The sequence below is a fragment of the Hemicordylus capensis genome, chromosome 5, assembly GCF_027244095.1.
Source record: "Hemicordylus capensis ecotype Gifberg chromosome 5, rHemCap1.1.pri, whole genome shotgun sequence".
NCBI lineage: Eukaryota > Metazoa > Chordata > Lepidosauria > Squamata > Cordylidae > Hemicordylus > Hemicordylus capensis.
In genome coordinates, this window is record NC_069661.1 from 170,225,794 (window position 1) to 170,248,252 (window position 22,459).

A 22,459-nucleotide genomic window follows, 5' to 3' on the forward strand; every position below is an offset into this window, starting at 1 on the left:
CAGTCATGTAAACCTGCTTAGTGACTGACAGTAGCTCTCCAGGTTTCAGGCTGGAGTCTTTCCCAGCCCTGCCTGGAGATGCCAGGGACTGAACCTAGGTTCTTCTGCATGTAGAGCTGATGCCCTACCACTGAGTTATGGCTGCATGTACATGTTGAAGCAAACTTCTGTACATATATATCTAGCTGGATGGGAAACCGCATAAACAGGAGCTACATACATGATCAACAATACTATAACACTTGCTCCAGGTCTCACAATGCACATATGTAGCCTTGGTCAGACAACCACCGGCGATAATGTAGGTAACCAAAGGGCAAGAAAGAGAAACAGGAAGAGGCTGAATTCACCTAGGTACATTTAAGCTCACTGAAATCAACAGGCTTAAACACACTCTGCATTGAATGTAGGCACTGATTTAGGAATAAGTCTTACTGATTTCAGTGGAGCTTACTTCTGTATGGAACAGGCTGGAAACTATCTTGGTGTTCTAGAATCCTGCCTGGTTATGGAAACTCTCCAGATTCAGCTCTTGCCTCCACAGACAAGTACAATATATGGGACAGACAGGGAATGAGCACACCTGCATGGGGTGTGTGGCTAGATAGGGCACTCAAATTCCCTTTCATCCCAGGTTCAGATTAGAAACCAGGATAGGGCTACTTTCTCTCATTGGTTGGTTGATTGCTTAAGTGCCATCAAGTTGGTGTTGACTCTTAGCGACCACATTCAGAGATTATCTCCAGGATGATCTGTCTACAACTTGGCCTTTTGGGTTTCTCAGTGGTGCATTCATTGTTGTCATAACTGAGTCCTTGCTGCTGGCTGTCTTCCTCTTCTCTTTCCTTCAACTTTCCCCAGCATTATGGACTTCTCAAGGGAGCTGGGTCTTCACATAATGTGTCCAAAGCATGACAGTTTAAGCCTTGTCATTTGTGCCTCAAGTGAAAATTCTGGATTGATTTGTTCTGTGATCCATTTGTTTGTTTCCCTGGCAGTCCATGGTATCCTCAAAAGTCTCCTCCAGCACCAAAGTTCCAAAGCACCAATACTTTTTCCGTCTTGCTTCTTCAGTGTCCAGCTTTCACATCTATCGAGTGTTATGGGGAAAACCATTATCTAAACAATTTTAATCTTTGTAGGTATAGACACGTCACGGCATCTAAATATCCTTTCCAAGGCCTTCATTGCAACCCTACCAAGTGCTAGTCTGTGGCGTATTTCTGGACTGCTGGATCCTTTACTGTTGATGACAATCGACAATCATTCTATTTTGTCTATCCATGTGGTTTTCTTGGTAAAATACAGGAGTGGTTTACCATTGTCTTCTCCCGTGCAATATGAAATGATGCCTTTGTCATTGCAACTAAAGTGATTGTCCACCTCCAGCACCTTCCTATATCGCTGCTGCCCAATATTGGTGCCTGCTTGCTTTAGCTGGGAAGCTGGGATGACCTTCGCACCTTGGGTGACCATAGTGGGAGTATACCTCCTGGTGTACTTCATTCAACACCCCCCCCCCCCAGGAACCAGAAATCCACCTTCTCTGGATTTCTAGTATTCCCTCTTTAAATAACTTACCCTGACGATGAATGGAGGAAGCAACTGGGTCTGAGAATTGCTTGCCAATCCCAGAATTGCAGCTCCAGAGAAGGAACCTTGGGCCACAAACTTCTGGATCATCTATTATATTACTTTTCCTGGGTGTGCCATGGAATGTGCGTCCCGGCTCCCAGCTGATTGGCTGGGCACCGGCACACCCAGGAGACCAGAGGCAGAGGGCATGGCCGAGAAGGCAAGCGGCAGGCGGGCCCGGCCGCGGAAGAAAGTGGCAGTGGCGGCAGGCCCGGCCATGGAGGCGGCACTTGGCCCACCGGCGGGTCCAGCAGCAGAGGCAGCACTCGGCCCGGTGGTGGAGATGGCACTCGGCGGGCCAGCTGTGGAGGCAAGCCGCGGCAGCGGCGGGCCTGGCCACAGAGGCAGGCAGTGGCGACGGGCCCATCCATGGAGACGGCACTCGGCCCGGTGGCAGGCCAGCCGCGGAGGTAAGCAGCAGCCACGGAGATGGCTGGAGACTGAGGAGGAGAGGTAACTGCTGGCCCCAAAGAGCACACAGATGCTCTGTGAAGGGTCGGCTAGTAGATACATATTGCAGAAGTTATAATCTGCTTTAGGTTTGTGTCCATCTGTTTTGAAGATTTCTTTTATGGTGATTTCTCATTGGAGGAAGGGCAGCACAAACATGTTTTATAAAAACAACCTCACAGTGCTCCAGTAACTTTATCTTTTTCGCTGCAAGAATCTCCTGAAATATGGGACAGAGGATACAAATGAGATGAATAACAATACCCTAGGGAGAAAAAGTGAACAAGTCAAGCGTATATCTACAATGGCTATTTTTGATATGAATGGAACCTGAAAATGAAGGTTGGCTGTACTGAAAATGGAGGTTCAGAATGACTGACTTATTCAGCCCAGAGCTGGTCATGTAGCCTGTCCCAATTAGTACTCTGATTCCTGGGTTCTTTGTAGGAAAGTCAGTAGTATCTCATTAAACATATTTTAACCCCACAACTTCTCTTCTTTATGTCTGCAGAAATGTTTTATGATATCCTTTAACAAATCCATTGCCCTGCCCGTCACATTCATTATCAGAACCATTTTTCTTTTCTAAAAAGGCACAGTTGATTGTGTGTATGTCTGTTCATGCACCTTTCCAGGATGTTGAAGGGGGAAAGTAAATTGGCCTACAATAATGACTTTCAAAATGAGGCTCTTTGAACAGCAGATGCCCTCTGCCTCTCTGCATCCTTAGCTCTGCTGGTGCATCTGCCTTGCTTCTTGGAACTCGAAGATTACACCAGTGTTTTCAATAAGCAGAACTTTGCTGCTGTAAATAGTGAATCTTGCTCGACATCCTTATGCCATATGGCAATCGTAACTGTCGCTGCCAAAAATAACTCTAGTCTGTCACTTTAAAGCAGCGGTTGTAGAACTCGATCACAATGAATGTCCATACATAAAAAGAAAAGAAAATTTGTTCAAACTTCTAAAATGGCCACTGAGACAAAGATAGGATATTTGGCTAGCAGCCCCTACTTTGACATCCAAAGTGCTGTAGCTTTATGTCTTGTCTGTCAGGAGCTTATAAGTGGCTGAAAGGCTTTGGAAAACAAGAGAGAGGATGGAGCTGGGTGCAGGGGCTCACCAAGATTGTTGGGGACACCCCCCCCCCTTTGACCCCAACATTCAACCCAGAGGTACCAACCCAGAAGTATATGGAATTCAGGCCTGTGTCTGATTTCATTTTATATTAAGAGTTCAATTAAATGCCTGAACTTGAGGGTGAATTGACACCCAGATCTGCCTGGGTAGTGCCTGATAAATGAATTGTAGAGGCAGGGGTAATCTAGCATTGTTTATCACTGCTGAAATTAACCTGGTCTCCAGTAATCCCCTTACCTCACTGACAGGATGCTTCTGCCTTAGTCAAATGTGTTGATTAACTTGCCTCGCACATGTACCCCTTTTGATGTTACTTTAAATATCCTTTTGTTATAATTACACACTAGATAGAGGTACACAAGAAGTAATTTAATTACTGTCTCACACAAATAGAACTAACACTTTCACTAACTCCTGACATTTAACATTCTTGGGACAAGGCAGGAGAAGATGTAGATTTGTTTTGGGGAATGACAATAGAACAATGCTCTGCTAACAGGAGAGACCCTGTTTACCCTGGACTGACCAAATATCCTGAGCTAATTTTGGTAATTAAAAGACAATATTCAGAGGATAGCAGGAATAGATGCCTTTTGTGATCCAGAAGACTCAAATGAACATCAAAGGATGGAACCACTATAAGAAGGAGTCTCTGGACATGGCAGAGGCAAGTCTTGTGCCTACGGGCAGTCTTGTGCCTACAAGCAAGATCTGCTCATGAGCAATCCAAGGGTTTGCTGCCCAAGCCGCGGGGCTAGAGGCAGGAACTCTTTCCATGGGAGAAGGGACTGTTTGTGACTTCTGCTGCAAAGTGAGAAGTCAAGACTTCCCTAGCCATGGTGCTCTGACTCTCAGCCGTGCTCTGAGCAAACTGCATGCTTGATCTAAAAGCTCCTGTCTCCAGCCAAAAGCTTCTCTCCTTCAGCCGAAAGCTCTACCATTCTCAAGCCTCTGATCCTGGTAATATGCCACCACACAAGCCTTGGATCCCTCCATCCTTTCCCCTTCTTCTCCTTTCCCCTCGTCCCTCTACTAATCCCTGATCTCCCCAAACCATGCCAGCCCTCAGCCTTCCTTACATCCCACCCCCCTTTCCATCTATATCTAAATTGTATTAGGCTCTAGGAAGATTTAACACACACACATATGTTAGTTAGGAACACTGGGTGAATATTGGTGCTGGCTAGGGTTGGAATACTGTTAGTAATATTGATAGAATGTTCTGCTTTCTGCTCAGCTAGATTGATGTTGTTATTCCTTTATACTCAATAAAGCCCATTGAATCATTTAGGATTGATCTCCTTTCTTCCTTGCGCCCAGATCCTACATGGTCACTATATAAAAGAACTTGGTCACTTGGTGACACTTATGAGACAGGCCTAATTTTGTATGCTAGCTAATGAGCATATTTAGTATTCAAATCAGGCCTAGACCACAACAAGATGATTTGGGCACCCGGACCACCCAGATCCCCCAGCTGCGAAGACTCCCCATGTGTGAGGGCCCCCAAAACCACCTTTGGGGGTTCCACCCCACCAAATCTCCATTTTTTGTTTTTTAACTTTCCCCCCCTTACTACAGCCGTGGGGTGCCTGCGGGGGTGGGGGGCAAGGGCTTGCGACGATCTCTAAACTGTGAAGGTGTGCCTCGCACTTTGCTAAAGACACTGGCCCCCTGGCTGTTTGGATGCTCCTTCATGTACCTTGGAGGACCAGTCCAGGGGTTAGTGCACCTCTGGCTGGGTGTTTTGGTTTCTCATTTGAAAAGTATGAACCTCAGCTCATACATAGGGTTGCCAGGTTGGATGTATCCAAAACCCTGAGATTTCCTAACTGAAGTCCTGGTAATGTCACAAGACTTCCAATCATTGAAAAAGGGGGGGGGGGGGAATCTGGTATTAGAGCACAGTGCAGTGGTAAATGGGAGCAGCCTCAAATGACCTGAGAGTAACTCAAAAGGTCCAAAAATCCATTAAATATAATTTTTAAAAGCTGTAGAAATAGGGTCTCTCTTTACCAATTCTTCTTAGCTTCAGCTAATATTAGGCATCAGGTGCTCTTATTTAAGGTATGTGGGAGCCCCGAAGCAGAATTCCATTGTCCAACTTCCACAGAGGTCTCCTCCGAATACAAATCACTGTCCAAAACATACATGTCATGGGTCCCCAAGTATTTTTTAAAGTGTGTGCATATGTGTGCATGAGAGAAAGGGTTGGGGTTGGGGAGGGGAACTTGCAAAATATAAAATGTTCTCATACTGGGAAATACCACGTTTACAAAAGGGTTTTATGAACATTTTTATTGTCCATAAACTGAAACATCTGCTGTTGGATTATCCTTCCTGGAAATGCGGGGTGCTTTGTGACTGATGCTAGGAAGAGTGACATAACCTCTATGGGAAAGAAAAACATAAGGTAGAATTCTGTGCCAAGTTAAACCTGTCAACCTCAATTAGGCTAATGATATCTATGGAATGGCCTTCAACTTCCAAAGGCAAAAGAGGCTTGGACTTGGGAAAATAAAGTACATTTCCTTATGTTTTCAGAACTGGGTGCACTGCCAATAGGAAGGTCTTAGTAAAACTTGGGAAGGTTTTTCCAGATGTATGCATGGAAAGGTTTCATCATGGTCCCAGTTCACTTAAAGAGAAATATTGGATTATAGATTTAATCATATAAATAATTAGACAGTAAAAACTAACGTGAACCAAAGAACAAGTGTAAAACAATGGATACCAGTTAACCTCTTGAGCTTCCCTCAAACTATGTCTTCCCTCCCTTAACACACACACAGAAAGATCCAGATAACTGCTTCTTTTCTGGACTAGCCTGGTAACTACGCCAGGCCAGGCCAGGTTGCGATAGCCACCTTACTGTTACTAGGATATTAATACATAATCCTGAGTTACCTCCTGGTCAGACTCAGACATTGTCGTTACGTCACAAGTACAATACATTTTCCTTCGTTTGGATCCAGCAAAATGACTGGGTCAGTTTCAGGTGCACTTTGGAGGTTTGCACTTGTGGATGTGTACAACCAGAAAATGGCTGCTCAGCCCTCTTTTGTTGCAAATGCCTCCTGGGCAATGCATACCAACACTTTCCCATTACAACACTGAGATGTCCTGTATGACAAACTCTATTAAAAGTGAACCTTTTCTTTTGACTCCCTGCACACTGTGCTGAAAACTATCATTCACAAATTTCAAAGGATTTTTTTTTTAAAAATGTTGTTATACAGGCACAGTTGTGCCAGTATAGTTAAGACAGAGAGTTAGTTTGAACATCCCACCATTATAAGCTCTGAACATTCTATTGCTTAAAAATGCAAAAAACATTTGTCTGATCTTCCTAGCCATCAGCACCCATTCACTAGGTGACAAGAGACACCTCACCTGTAAATTTGGTGAAGATCTGTTTGGAAATGGCTTAGATAGAGCAGTTTAAAGTTGTTCTCTTTTGAACAAGGGTTTAAAAGGTTGGTGTCATTATTTCAGACTGAAGAAGTGGTAGCTATATAATTCTCTTAAACTTACCCATCACTCATGCATGGCAGCTCTTGCAAGAGTTTGTGAGCGACTTGCTGGGGGAAAAGCAGACAGGCAGACTAAGGGTTGTCTGGCTGAGAGAAAGTGGTGCTGGGGAAAGCGGTGGCTGGGGAGGAAGGAAAGAGGCGGTGGGAGGGAAGCAGCGGGGGAAGCAGGGAAGTGGCGGCAATGGGGGGTGGCAATGGGGGAAGCAGGAAAGTGGTGGCCGAAATGGGCCGAGAATGGGGGAAGAGCTTTGGGAAAGGGGGGGGAGGGCCGAGAACGAGGGGAGGGGCTGAGAAGGGGAGAGAGCAAAGAGGGATGGGGAGGGCCAAGAACAGGGCAGGAGGAGGGGGGAGAATGAGAGGCGCAGATTCTCTGCACCTGGGCCACCTAGTTTAAAGGATTTTGTAGTCCATTTGCATAGTTTCAGCCTTTAGACTGTATGCCAGAAAAGTGCCTTTTGTATATCCCTCTGGGTCTGACTGGTTATTTCATGATAGATCCTCAAAGTTGCATTTTAAGAGGCTGAAAAATGCATCTTTACTGCTAAAAGAGTCTATAAAGTCGGACGATTGAAGCTGCTGTGCCCCAGGCGCGTAACAATGATAGGGCAAGGGGAGACAGTTGTCTGGGGGCCCCACTGCCTGGAGGGGCACCCCAGAGGCACCTCATGTGACTCCCCATTGCCCCCTGCCCAGCCCCATAGCCTCTCAGCCACTTGCCCTCTTCGCCGTCTCTCCTGCTTGTTCTGCTGGCCGCAATCGAAGCAGCAGGCAAGCTGCAAAGAGCTCCTTTTCTCCCGCCTCTCAGCTGATCAGCGGGTGGGCGGGGCTTCCACGGAGGCCTACGTGTAGGCCGCAGTGAAGCCTGAACTCGAGTAGGGCCCAAGCCAGCCAGGAAGGAGGAGGCAGCCAGAGTGTTCTCTGCAGCAGAAGACTCCTTGCTGCCCTGCTTAACCCAGACCAGCATTTGCCAGGTAGAGTGTGAACTCCTTTTTGTGGTTACCTTTCCCGCCCCCCCCCCCCATATATAGGGATCTGCTTGCCATAGGGCTTGGATATGGGGGGTGGGTGGGAGGGACCGAGAAGTCTCTGAATATTTATTTTGAAACAGCTTGGAAAATTTGCTGACTTAAAAAAAACTATCTAAAAAGTCCTATACGTGGCTTGTTTCATGGCAGAAAATTGCAAAAACTTCTGGAACAGTATTTTATTAATTTTATTTATTCATTCATTCATTTATAAATGCACTTATGTTCAAGTTGTTTTGCAACCCAGAAGGTCTGAGTGAGAACTGTGAAGCATGTGTGGTGCTTTTATTTTATTTTTCTTGTGTGTGAACTGCTCCCCAATAACTTGCAGGGACTTCAGGGTCAATCTGGCCAACATGTGAATGCAGCACCTCCATTCCAGAGGAGATGTGTCTTAAAGGGCTTTAAAAGCCTCCTGTGAAAAACCTCCTGCAATCAAACTTGACTGAATTTGTTCAGAATTCTGAGAAAACAAACATAGGCTCACCCTGCATGGTTGAAAGTCTCCTTTGCTAATCTGCAGCGAGGGGCCCATTTTAATCATTCATCTTTCTAGTGTGTTCTAGGCATTAAAAGTAATACAAATGTATAGTACTCAATGTATATCACTATATATTGTGACGTGTGTGTGTATTCAGTGAAATGTATTTGCAGGCAGCATACTTATTTTGGAATATCAGACTTAAATCCTTGGGGGCCTGGGGTGTGCGGAGGCCCTGGACTTTGGGGGGGGGGCATTTTAAAATCTTGTCTCTGGGCCCACTCCAACCTTGCTACGCCCCTGCTGTGCCCACAGCATTGCCCACAACCAGTGTGGCGGTTAGCTCCTTTCCTGTCTGAGTCTTAGGAGCACAGCCCTTCAGTATCCTTCCCTGCTCTCTTCTTTCCTCCCTACACTGCAGCTACACCTCTTAATACTGCTCCATTGCCTTAGAAAAAGTGCTGTTCAACTCTGGTCATCAATTACTCCATGGTTGTCAGTTTCGTCCTGACCTCCAGCCCAAACCAGCACACTGCTCTGTACAGCTGGGTGTAAGGAGGAGGCAGGGGACATGCTCCTTTTAGCTAGGCTGCGAAGGAATCCTCTAGGCTCTTTTAGGCTAGAGTGTGTGTGTTGGGGGGTGGCTGCACAGTGTGTGTGTGTGAATGGCTGCACTGTGTGTGTGCATGAGAGAGAGAATAGCAGGTGTGTGTGTGTGTGTGTGTGTGAGAGAGAGAGAGAGAGAGAGGGGGGGGGGACTGGGGTGTGTGTATGGCTGCAGTGTGTATGTGTGGCTATGTAACCTGTGTATAACATTTACACTACTTTGCTGATAATACCACCCTGAAGGAAATTAAATCAAGCAGGAGAACTCTGAGGTCTATGGGAAATTTCTGGGAAGAGAATCTGTCATGTTGGACATGATTGTTAAAGCATTTGTAATTTTTAACTATCACTGTTGTTCGTGTGTGAGTGTGTTTTTAAGAAAAAGAAAAAATGAAGTACAGATATATAGTGAACACAAATTACCCACTTCTTGTTGAGTTATTCACTGCTGAATAATCATGAATAATAGTGACACACTGCCACTATTACTGAATCCATTAATTTCATTTAATTGTGTTTTTTTCAGGTGGGGGTGTGTGACTTTATCTTAGTTGAAGGTTTTACAAAGTTTTTTGGTGTTCAGCGTAGGAAGTTCTAACCTGTGGTTTGGGTAAGCTCTTCCCTATAGTGTCTAATAATATTTCCCTTTTTAAAATGCCTGGAAAAACTCACACTTTGCCTTGGTCTTTCAGTTGGACATTGGCTAGGGTTGGATGCATCCATGCAGACATTTAACAGCAGTTTCCCTAATGACTTCCTAGAGATGCCCCTGATGAATTTCTGCCTGATGCATCTCGGATCAAGGCAAAGTGTGGTGCATGGAGCATCATTTCTAAAGCCATTATCATATACCAGACTGTACAAAGCATCTACAGCTTATATGGCACAAAATTTAATATGGACACCTTAATTTGCAATTTCCATTCTTTTTAGAGCATGAGTGAAAATGTAAAGTATCTTAACTCTCATCTTAAACTGAAAGTTTTTGGATTACAGAATAAAAATGTAAATAGGCTCTCCTGTTTAAATAGAGACTGAAGCTCCCCAGTAGATATATTTACCCAGAGGCGTAACTAGGGAAAACGGCGCCCAGGGCAAGCACTGAAATTGCGCCCCCCCCCCCCCCGCCTCCCCAACATACATCTGACTGACACACATGTTTCAGAAAACTGTTGCAGGTGAAGACCAGGACTCTGGCACTCGATAGTTTTGAGCTGCTGGAATTAAGGCTATCCCTAGGGGGTTCTATGCTCTCTATGTATGCATGTATGGAGGGAGGGGCTGGCTTTGTTTACTCAGTGGTGAGGGGAAAGCACTCTGCATATGATCAGAGGCATTTCCCTCTTCTCCCAGCCCGCAGATGCAGAGAAAAAACAGCTACAGATGGAAACTGCTTTTTTGTTTTGTCTTGTTTTATTTGTGTGTTGTCAAAGATAGATTTTTCAGTTGTTCTCTGTTCCTGTATGCCTCTGTTTAGTCTGAGATATCTTACACAATACATGGCTCCAACCAGTTAGGGCGCAGGAAGAACTTTCTGCATTACCATCTGAAAACCAAAACAAATGGCAGACAGGACCCTTCTCAGAAATACGTTTTACCCCTTTTAATATCCAGCCGGAGGAAGAAGTCAAAAGCTTGCTTACCACATTAAAAAGTGTTTGTTTGTTTTTTTAAATAAAGGCAGCCCACAGTCATGAACAATTCAAGAGATCTGAGTTCCAGAGCCAGACAGTGACAAGCCCACCCATCTTGTGTTTGTTCTTTGCTGTATAAATGACACAGGACCACATAAACCAGAACTAGCTGGAAGGTCTCGTCTGTTCCCCAGAGTTGGGGAGTAACCTCCAGGACCACATAGATTCTGATTCTATATTCCACGATATCCCAGCAAAATAGCAGTGTGCTGGCATGTGAAATGAACACTGCAGCAAGAAGTGCAGATGTTTTCCATCTAACCTCTCCATGCCCTATATCCAGAGCCACCCTTAAGATGCATTTTTTTGATAAATGTGTGTATATTCTAGGAAATGGGTTTCAGAAAACCCACAAACAATTTTCTTCTGTTCTGCTCATCCTGCTTCCCTCCCAGGGCAGTGCGCAGCATTTTTTCCAAACATATTGCCCCTGGCAAGACATTTTCATTCTCTAGCTCTTTCCCCTTGTCCTGGGACCTGCCCTAAACAGAGTGCAGGTTGAGGGTGCATGGGAGTGCTGCAGTGGGCACTTCGGAGATGCAGGTCATTCATACAGTTCGGGACACATGCACTTTGTCGACCGGCGACCACCACGCTCCAAATCCTTTCTTCCGTGCGGCGTGCCGTGAGAGGGTGTACACAGACACACACACCTGAGCTTCTCCAACACTGAGCCTCTTTCTCAAGCACACACAGATCCTTCGTATATCCCAAGATACATTCACATATCCCTCCCACCACTTCACATTAATGAGGTTCTCTAGAGCTGCCAACAAGACTGGGCGCTTTTCTCATCTACACAGCTCCGTCACAGGTAATGTGAACAATGCCTTTTTAGTCCAATCTTTTTAGATTGCTTGTGAAAGTTGTTAAAAAAACAGAAGTGACCCATATTTCAAACAAACGTGTATTCTAACTGATGTGGGGCTTATGTTCAAGCAGCCGAAATAAGAAATACAAACACCACCACCCCCAAACACACACACACACTTTTAAAAAAATGTAAAAACTCAGTTGTGCAACAATGGCCCTAACCTCTAGGACAAACAATTTAAAAAAAAACTGGGTCCACATAACACCCTCACCCTTCACCCTAGTCTACAACATATACCATTTCAGCCAGCACCCTCAGACCCACAGTGTCGTCTGCTGCATGGCCTCACAACATCTTCATCCCACCCAACGCCCACCTCCAGAGAAACAAAGTTTCTTCTGGGGAAAACCAAACCGCACACAGCTGAAGGCAATGGCTTTGAGTCACGGCTGATAGAGATCACACACATACCAATCTCCAGCTTGACCAGCATACAGTCATACAGACTACCCGCGCCCCAACATTATTTCCTTGCCCTCTCTTACCTATATCTCCCCCGACAAACCAAAAGCCCTCCCTCAACATTCCAGTTCCACCCATTATCCTTTTTGAAGGGAAGCATATGCCTTTCCCCACTTTCTGTGGAGCAGAAACTCCTCCCCCCATCAACTACAAAGCAGAAGCCGCAGCAAGAGGTGGATATTTACGTTTGAAGTCCTGGATGTGACGCAGGAAGGTTTGAACTTGTTCAAACATTTTCGGTGTCGATAGCTGCGGGGTAGGTGGGCGGGCAGCAAGCAGAGGGGTTAGAGTGGGGTGATTCCACCCCACCCACCTCCACGGATCGCTTCCCCCCCCAGCAGCGACCCTCTCCTGCACCGGCTCCCTCTCAGGAATTCCTCCGCACAAGGCTTGGGCTGATAAGCCAAGGGCTTTTAGGGGAGGGGATGGAGTGACTGAGGCTTAACCTGTTCAGAGCCAGGAGGAACAAGTTGTTCTGGGTCTATGGAGAGTTCCTGGTTACTCCACTCTCAGCCGCGGCGCGGAGCTCTCTCTCTCTCTCTCTCTCTCTCTTTGAGGCACTTCCTTTTCCAGTGTCCCAGATACAAGGCAGCGTGGGAGACAGAACAAGGGCTTCTTCAAATGATCAGACACGAACTATAATTTTACCTTCCAGAAGTGCTGGCGAGAATGAACTCTGCAGCATTCTCAGACAGAAGTCAGAGGGGCAGATCAACACTACAATTTGTATCGATGTTAATTAACTCTCATGGATTTCCTAAAGGGATCCTGGTTATTTACTTATCTTACCTATCATATTTGTATCCCGCCCCATACAGAATCTCTGCCGTCCTCCTGCCTGCGCCTGCAGCCCCAACCCCAGCAACGCTCTCCCCGCCACATGCATAAGGCAAGCCGAGCTGGGAGGACGGACATCACGCACGCATGCGCAGCGCGACTCGGAACGCCGGCCGAGTCCCGCGTGCGTGACTAGAGACCCTCACCCTGGCTGGCAAGCCACTAGAGGGCCTCTTTCTCTGGCCTGCCGATAATTTGTCGACGGAGTGAGCATTAAACTAGGTGCCTGTGGCGCCGGGGCGCCCGCCACCAAGCCAGGCCAGTAGCAATGGGGGGGGCCGCGGGCGCCACGCGGGGAGCGCTCGTGGAGAAATTTTTATTAAAAAAACATTTTTTTTTAATTGGGGGGGATCGGCGGGGGTCATGGCAGCGCCCCCCACGTGACCCGCAAAGATGGCGCCGGGGGCACGTGCCCCCCCTGCCCCCCTATCGTTACGCCTTTGTATTTACCTAGAATCCAAGGAATATAAAATAATTAAAGATTTTCTATAATATCACTAAAAGCTTCAGAGTTCTTTTGCAACAAAATTATTCATTCTGGATTCTTAGATGCACTCCAACGAGAGCTATTCCTGACATAAATAAAATACACATTTTAGACACATTTCCACATTTCATATTTGCAAATCTGCACAGAGCATTCCTTTGGGGGGAATTTTCACAGTTTCTCACAAGTTCCTTCCCTGCCCCATCATTTACGTCAACTGTTACATGTTAGAAATATAGTACTACACTCATTTATTTTTTAAAATGAATGAGTTTCTGGGACCAGTACTGTTTTTCGGCACCAGCTCTCATAATATTGATTCTAAGACTATATGTCAACTCATCAAGGGCGAACTCTGCATCTTCACAATGGAATATACCCATAACCACAAGGGCTAGTGTGGTCTAGTGGCTGGCATAGAACTGGGAAAATTCAGATCCCTGAGATTGTGATGCCCATTGTGAGACCTTGAGTCAGTCATTGTCACTAAATCTGATCTTATTTATATGGTGGTTGTTCTGAGGTAAAACTGGAGTAGAGAAGAAGAACTGTGTATGATGACACTCTGAACTCAGAGGAAGTGTGAGATATCATTGTAATAAATAAATATTCTTGAACTGTGTTACACAGAATAATTCAGCATGTCAATTTCATTTATTTAAAAAAAAACACAATTCTGAATATGAGAAATATACATGGCATCAATGCATATCACTTAGCCACGTTGGAAACTGAATTATAATAGGATTGGGTAGCTATCATTAGAATGCTGTTCTCAAAACATAAAGGCATGCTGCAGATGTGTGTACATACTGAATATTATGACAAGTACAAAACTAGCTTCAAGCCCAAATGAGATACGATGGCAGACACACGTCTTGCTTCTTTCTGCCTCTCTCTATGCCTAGTAGTACTTCCCCATGGTTAAATAAATACTATTAAACTTCAGTTTGAAAAGTGGAGAATTAGACACTCAGCTGCCTTTGGGGGTAGAAGATATGCAATTCGTGTCATATCTAGCTTCATCCTCAGTTTGCACATGAGCATAACTTAATGAATGCAAGGCCCAGTTGTCTGAATATTTTATTCTTCAGAGAAATGAGGCTGGGTGCATTGTGTATCTGATCCTAGGCCTGGACATCAATTGATGTCTGCATACTCATCGGAATGCTATGCTAATGCTAATTTCATGCATCTAAATGCACAACTTAACTTGATTTCCCGTGTATTTCTGATGTAACCCTTCCCCCATAGTGCTGAATGAGTCACCCACCCATGCCCTACCATCAGCATTTTCTAGATCAACCTAGATGCACCCTTTGAAAATGATAAGATTTCTACAAGCCCCACTGCCTGCCAAATAATCCATGGTGAAGGATATCATCATCCACATGATGTCTGCATAATTTGTTATCATCCTGATAAGAAACCTGAAAAAGTTTCCACTTAGTAAATTTTAAGTTCCTTTATTTGAAGTGCATGTACCCAACAGCAGCAGCTTAACTGCCGTTCTATAAACAATATTTGTAATTATGCTCATTGTGGATTTCCACTTTGGGTGGAGAATAAAAAAATTAGCTTCAAATGTTTATATAAACGGCTGGATACCAGGTGAGCATTAAATTCCTGCAGGCTGAACTAGAAACACTAGTCCTTTGAATGACCTACATTTTTAATTTGGCATGAAACTACTTCAAGCTAGGTGTTGAAACTAATGAGGCTGCCACAACTGTGCAAAGCGATATTCATTCGTTACTTTATTGTTGTGAAGCGTATTAAGCCTATGCATGAGGTGAACTGAGACAGGTTTCCTTGCTTCAGATTTTTTTTTTTTAAAAAAAATCTGTTCCTAGGTTCAAACTGTTCCTCTGAAAATGAATAAATATTCCATCAGTCCGAGGGGACTAAAAGAGGTCCAGAATTATTAGTTCCTATCAAAGAAATGCAAAACACCAAACATTTCCCTCTGCCATAAATGCTGGAAGAATTTTCAAGCTGAGGTAGATTCCTGCCCCCATGACATCCATCTTTTGTGATTCAACAAAAGATGAATGAAAACCAGCAATAAAGCTGATTATAATAAAGCTAAACACCATACATAGTGGCATTTGATAATGTGTAATGTATTGAAAAGGTCACTGATACGTACAATAAGTTTAGAATTTCTATTGTGCTAGGTACTGTATACGGAAGTGACAGACCCTGCGCAGCGACGCACAGATAGACCCCCAACTGGGAAGCTGCAAGCAGCCTCCTGGGCTCAGGGGTCTCTCTAGGATGCCCTGCACACTTGCGCGGGGCATCATGGGACTTCCAGGGGCTGCACAACCCCCGATCCCCGCAGCCCCTACCGGCTCCATGATGGAGCCAACAGCGATGTGGGTGGCCAATCCGGCTGCCCGGCTACGAGCAGCTGCTTGTCTGCGGGGACAGCGGGCTAAGCCCACTCTCCCTGAAGACCACAGTGAGGCGCTTCACAGCAATCGTGTGAAGTGCCTCATTGATTATCTAGATCTATTTCAAACTGGCTTTAGAGCAGGTGATGAGTGGAGACAGCCTTGGTCGATTGATGATATCTACCAAGGATTGGACAGAAGCAGTGTGACTATAGGTACTTTCTGCTGGACTTTCTGCAGTGTTCGATATAATCAACCATGGTATTCTTCTGCATCATTTGGGAATAGGTGGTACTGCTTGTCATTGGTTCCATTCCTATCTCTCTGATTGATTCCAGATGGTGTCACTAGGAGATAGTTGCTCGCTATTGTATGGTGTTCCTCAGGGCTCCATCCTATCTCCGATGTTTTTAACACCTACATGAAACCACTGGGTAAGATCATCAGGAGATTTGGAGCAGGGTGTTAGCAATATGCTGATGATGCCCAAATCTGTTTCTCCATGACAACATAATCAGGAAATGTCATAACTCCTCTAAATTCCTGCCTACATGCAGTAATGGGCTGGATGAGGGATAATAATTGAAAATGAATCCAGAGGTACCCATGGTAAGTGGCCATACTTGGGGGGGGGGGGCGGATTGTACTCCCTCCCCCCAAAGAACAGGTACATAGCTTGGGAGTCCTTCTGGGATGTGATAGATCTTCCTGTTCTGAATGGGGTTGTACTCTCAAAAAAAACCCCAGGAATGTAGCTTGGGAGTGCTTCTGGATCCAGGCCTCACTTTGGTTTCTCAGGTTGAGTCTATGGCCAGGAGTGCTTTCTATCAACTTTGGCTGATAAGAGGTATGATAGAGGTCTATAAAATCATGCATGGTGTGGAGAAAGTGGATAGAGAGAAATTCTTCTCCTTCTCCCATAACACTAGAATCAGGGATCATCCCATGAAATTGATTGCAGGGAAATCTAGGACCAACAAATGGAAGTACTTTTTCACACAACGCATAATCCACTTGTGGAATTCTCTGCCACAAGATGTGGCGACAGCCAACAACCTGGATGGCTTTAAGAGGGGTTTGGATAACTTCATGGAGGAGAGGACTATCATTGGCTACTAGTCGGAGGGCTACAGGCCACCTCCAGCCTCAAAGGCAGGATGCCTCTGAGTACTAGTTGCAGGGAAGTATCAGCAGGAGACAGGGCATGCCCTCAACTCCTACCTGTGGCTTCCAGCAGCACCTGGTGGGCCACTGTGCGAAACAGGATGCTGGATTAGATGGGCATTGGGCCTGATCCAGCAGGGCTGTTCTTATGTTCTTAGCTGCATTCATTCCTTGAAGATAATGATTTCAGTCTCTGGTAACCTCTAGCCTTTGCTACTGCAATGCGTTCTACGTGGGGCTACATTTGTATGTACAGGTGAAACTCGGAAAATTAGAATATCGTGCAAAAGTCCATTAATTTCAGTAATGCAAATTAAAAGGTGAAACTGATATATGAGACAGACGCATTACATGCAAAGCGAGATAAGTCAAGCCTTAATTTGTTATAATTGTGATGATCATGGCGTATAGCTCATGAAAACCCCAAATCCACAATCCCAGAAAATTAGAATATTACATGGAACCAAGAAGACAAGGATTGTAGAACAGAACAATATCGGACCTCTGAAAAGTATACAGTGTACTGTGCTTGATTGGCCAGCAAACTCGCCTGACCTGACCCCATAGAGAATCTATGGGGCATTGCCGAGAGAAGGATGAGAGACATGAGACCAAACAATGCAGAAGAGCTAAAGGCCGCTATTGAAGCATCTTGGTCTTCCATAATACCTCATCAGTGCCACAGGCTGATAGCATCCATGCCACGCCGCATTGAGATGCAGTAATTGCTGCAAAAGGGGCCCAAACCAAGTACTGAATACATATGCATGCTTATACTTTTCGGAGGTCCAATATTGTTCTATTCTACAATCCTTGTCTTCTTGGTTCCATGTAATATTCTAATTTTCTGGGATTGTGGATTTGGGGTTTTCATGAGCTGTACGCCATGATCATCACAATTATAACAAATTAAGGCTTGACTTATCTCGCTTTGCATGTAATGCGTCTGTCTCATATATCAGTTTCACCTTTTAATTTGCATTACTGAAATTAATGGACTTTTGCACGATATTCTAATTTTCCGAGTTTCACCTGTAGTTCAGAAGCTTCACTTGGTTCAAAATGCAGCAGCTAGATTGGTCTCTGGGGTTTCTCAAAGATACCGTATTATGCCTGTTTTAAAACAACTGCATTGGCTGCAAATAGGTCTCTGGTCAAAATATAAAGTGCTGGTGGCTTAGGTTACCTGGTTAAAGCCCTGAATGGCTTAGGTTACCTGGGAGAGCGCCTTCTTTTGAGTGATCTGCACATTCGGGACATCAAGAGGGGTCTGTCTCTGAATGCAGTTTGTCTGGCAGCGTCTCGTGATTGGGCCTTCTTTGTTTGTAGTCACTCCTGTGCTATGGAATGAGTTCCCTATAGACGTTCACAGAGTAATATCTTTATCAGCCTTTAAAAATACTCTTAAACATTTTTAAAGCCTAGCTTTTAGTCATCTTTGAATGTGTTAAATTGTTGCTTTAACAGTTTATTTGTTTTTGTTTTTGTTGTGTTCATTTTTGTGAACTGCCTAGAGCCTTTGGAGTCAGGCTGTATATAAATAAGATATAATAAATAAATACCAGTTGCAGGGAGCAACAGCAGGAGAGAGGGTATGCTCTCACCTCTTACCTGTGGGCTTTTCAGAGTTATCTGGTGGGCCACTGTGTGAAACAGGGTACTGGACTAGATAGGCCTTGGACCTGATCCAGAAGGGATGTTCATATGTTCTCTAGACTAGGATACACACACACCCTAGGATTGTGAACTGAAGTTAAAAGGTGAAGCAAATTAGTGTCACTTCGCAACTATAATTTTCCCACCTTGGGGAGGGGGACTTGAGTTCTACAGAGAAAAGGGGATATTCTGTGTTATTAACGTGCAGATAGAGTATTCCTTTCAAAGCAAGTACACTCATCAGATTGATAATAAGACCAGCAGCAGCCCAATATGTGTATTTGCAGCAAAAGAGTTCTCAAACCGTGCTTCTTTTTGATGCATGAATATTAACTCCATATCGGGAAAATGTAATGGGCACAGCAGCCCTCAAGCTGCTTTAGATCTCAGTTCTTCCAAATGCTGCTGTCTAGGCAAGGTTTGGAATGCTTTATATGCTAATAAGCATTTAGATAGAAGCAGCAATTTCCCTTTGAAGCTGAGAGTGGAGCTAATGCTTCCTGCAGTCATCCAGGGCCTGTATTTTTGAGCTAAGCTGTTGAGTTAGCTGTTGTGTGTTTTGGCAAGATGCAAATTAAAGGCCAAACTAAATATCGTCTCAGCAAATGAATGAGGAGAGAGGATTTGCCTGTCTCCCCCCACCCCCGTTCACTGTCAGGATCAGTTCCAGATCCAGAACTCTGCTGGGGGGACTTATTTCAAAAATATGAGGGACACCTTTGCAGGAGAGAATCAGGTGGCTAGGGTTAAGGTTAAGAACTTAGCCAATTCTCTTACAAATGCCTCCCATGCAACCCCCTCATTAGAGTTATGAGAGATGTGCTGTGTTTCCCTTATATCATCTTGCTTGGCCTTAAGCCTCTCTTTGTTGTAACGACAGTTTGTGAATTGAACCTGTGGTCACCAGGGGTTGAAACCGACTCGACAGCACACCTTTGCCTTTAACTGGCCAGAAGGGACAAGACTCAAAGAACAGCTTGCCAGAGAATTAGGAAGCAGAGGTGATGACTGAAGGAGACACAACTCATATAGGAAATAGGCACAGAAAGGGCAAGAGACAGGGAACAGAAACATGTAGAAGACTAAATATTTGGAAGTATACTGGTTTATAAGATATTGAGGCGATTCACACGAGCAGCTCAGCCCAGGCTAGGGCAGTGCAGCCTGGGTTGGCCTGTCCATGTGGAGCAATGGGTTCACTCCCAATCCCGGCGCTTCCGCCACCACTTGCCCAACTTTACACCCCAGCCCTTAACCAGGATTAGAGGGCACAAGCACGTCCTTGATCCCAGGTCTGGGGTCATGTGTGTGCTCGGGCTGCACGCATCCCAAGCACACACTCAGTTGGGTGCCTAGAGTGCCCGACTTGAGGGGGAATCCCTCAATGCACTGCACTGCTCATGTGCTGCATCTTGGGATTCCTGGAGGCTGGGACTCATTTTCCTGGCCTCCAGAGATCTGTGCATTGTGGATTGTGTGGGTGCGTGAGCTGCACCACACACAGTGCTTCATCGCTTGTCTGGGAGAAGGTAGGTTCTACCCTGCCTTCTCCCCTGCCGCCCTCCTTCTCCACCCCAGAAATAGTCGTGTATATGACCTCAATGACTGACTCATCTAAAACTTTTCATCAGTTGATAACAGGATAAGCAGCTATGCTAATAACAGTGCTTTGTACTTCCTATAGGTCCGTCAAACAAACTAAGAACAAACCCTATTCACACATTATGTGTAATGCATGTATAATCTGTCTACTTTGGCGAGCATGTTGTGCAGCCATTATGGAGATGGAGGGAGGTGCTGGGACACTGTTGTGGACTCTTGAACAGTGAGAATGATGTTGTTGATGCACAAATGCAGCACTCCCTTTTCCCATTGCTGCCCCTGATGTGTGTGTCTGAGGGTCCCCCAGCTCTCAGGGACATATTTTTGGCAGGCATTGGAGATAGCAGTGGGGGGGTGATTATTGTGTGGACAACTACAACAAGGTTAGTGTTTGGATAAAATACTAGGTTAGTGGTTGGATAAAAAGTGGTTTAATATCTGACTGCAAGGCATTTTATTTAACTATTAGAAAGTTGACTATTAAAACATTAGCATCAGTATTTGACACCATTGAGATTTGGTAATTTGATAATCACATATTGATTCTTCATGCTTAGCACAATGCTGGAGACATTGTGGTGGCACTAGGGTATTTTTTCATGTATGCTGCACATGTCTGTGTATTACTTTCTGACATAGAGTTTTGCAATAGATTAAAGGTATAATGAGAGTGATAGTTCTTTGTGATTCTGTTAAGGTGTCATTAAACATGTTTAATGTTATGTCTATTTTGGTTTTGAGACAGGAATTAATATTGTGTTTTATAACTGCTGCAAAGTTTTGTGTAGCAAAAGTATAGAAAACAAAATATCCTATAAAAATAAGGGACTGGTTTGAGAGAATACAGGACTTGGTAATTCAAGATAAAATTTCCTCTCAAAGTTTTATGCACACAAAAAAAGTGTTTCTTCTTGGAGCATCGGATGCCACTTTTAAACTATGTAATTTAAGTGTAAGAAAATGTAGATATATGCAGATAAATGTTGGAAAAATTGTATCAGACCACAAAAATTAAAAGTAATTTTTATACTGTAATATTTTAATGATAAATTATAAGGCACTGAATGTTCAGCTTCATATTTAATGCTTTTAATATTTGTTAAATTATTATTTTCAATATGGGGTGTATTTACTGAGGTATTTCTGTCAAAAATGAAATTATTTATTGTACTGACATTAAATGTTGTATTGTCTATTTTTTGTTGTTGTTGTTCTGTTGTGTTAAAAATATCAAAAATCAAATTTAGGGGAAATCATAGTTTTTTTCTGAAGATGGTACCAAATTGAGATGGGATGGGGAGGAACTTTTAGTTGCTATGTTCGTTGCTTACAAATGTAAAGACTTGTCAGTTTGATGAGCTACACGAGTGCAAAGAACCCTCTGACCATCGCTCAGCCTGTTCAACTCTGGTGCTGTCACCACCATCATATGGTAAGTGAGAGATAAAAGTTCTTGCTCACTCAGCTCCTGTATCTCATAGTAGTGGCAGCACAGCAGCACTGCCTCTAACAGGGAGCATGGCAATACTGCATCTCTGAGTGTTATGTGGCCAAAGAGACATAACTATGGACATGTTTGTTTTAATTATGAAACAATACAGTACTGTTTCTTTAATTATTTATTAAAATTTTATTCTATACCACCTCCTCCAAAGACTCTAGGTGGTAAACAATACCAATAGCAATAATTTTTTAAAAATTAAAGGGCAAAAGCCTGTTGAAAAATATAGGTCTTATGAAGGTCCTTAAAAGCCACCAAGGAGGGGGCTGAATGAATCTGGGTGGGGGGAGAGTGCCCCAAAGAAGAGGGGCAGACACAGGGAAGGCCCTCCTATGGGCCCAGACACCATGCACTACACCAGGGGCCAGAACACTAAGGAGGGTCAACTGAGAAGACTTCACAGGACAAGATAGAATTGGCCAAGAGAGGCGATCCTGGAGATATACAGGTGCTAAGCCCATAAGGGTTTTATAGGTGAGAAACAGCACTTTAAATTGGACCCAGAAGCAAACAGGCAACCAGTGCAGTGGCCATAATCGAGGTGTAACACTATCAAGTCTACAGCCACCCATGAGGAGGTGGGCCACTGCATTCTGGACTAGTTGAAGCTTCCAAATCATTTTCAAAGGCAACCCTAGGTAGAGTGCATTACAGTAATCCAAGCAAGAGGTAACGAAGGCATGAGTTACTGTTGCCGGTCAAGAAAAGGCTGTAACTGGCAAACCAGCTGAAGCTGCCCAAAGGCACCCCTGGCCATGGCCTTCACTTGCTATTCAAGCAGGAGCCGTGAGTCCAGAAGGACTCCCAGGTCACGAAACATCTCTCTCAAGGGAAGCGCAACACCATCAAGAGATAAACTCACACACAGCAATTGGCCAGATCGCAAACTGAACAAGAGCAACAGTCTTGGAGGGAT

General features: G+C 44.5%; 1 long non-coding RNA gene across 1 annotated transcript in view; it reads left to right on the forward strand.

Moving 5' to 3' along the window:
• Positions 1-7,628: 7,628 nt before the first annotated feature.
• Positions 7,629-22,459, forward strand: part of LOC128325649 (uncharacterized) — a 28,685-nt gene continuing 13,854 nt past the window's right edge. The window contains exon 1 of the long non-coding RNA XR_008307533.1: positions 7,629-7,729. This is a non-coding gene — a long non-coding RNA (uncharacterized LOC128325649). The remainder of the gene's footprint in view (positions 7,730-22,459) is intronic.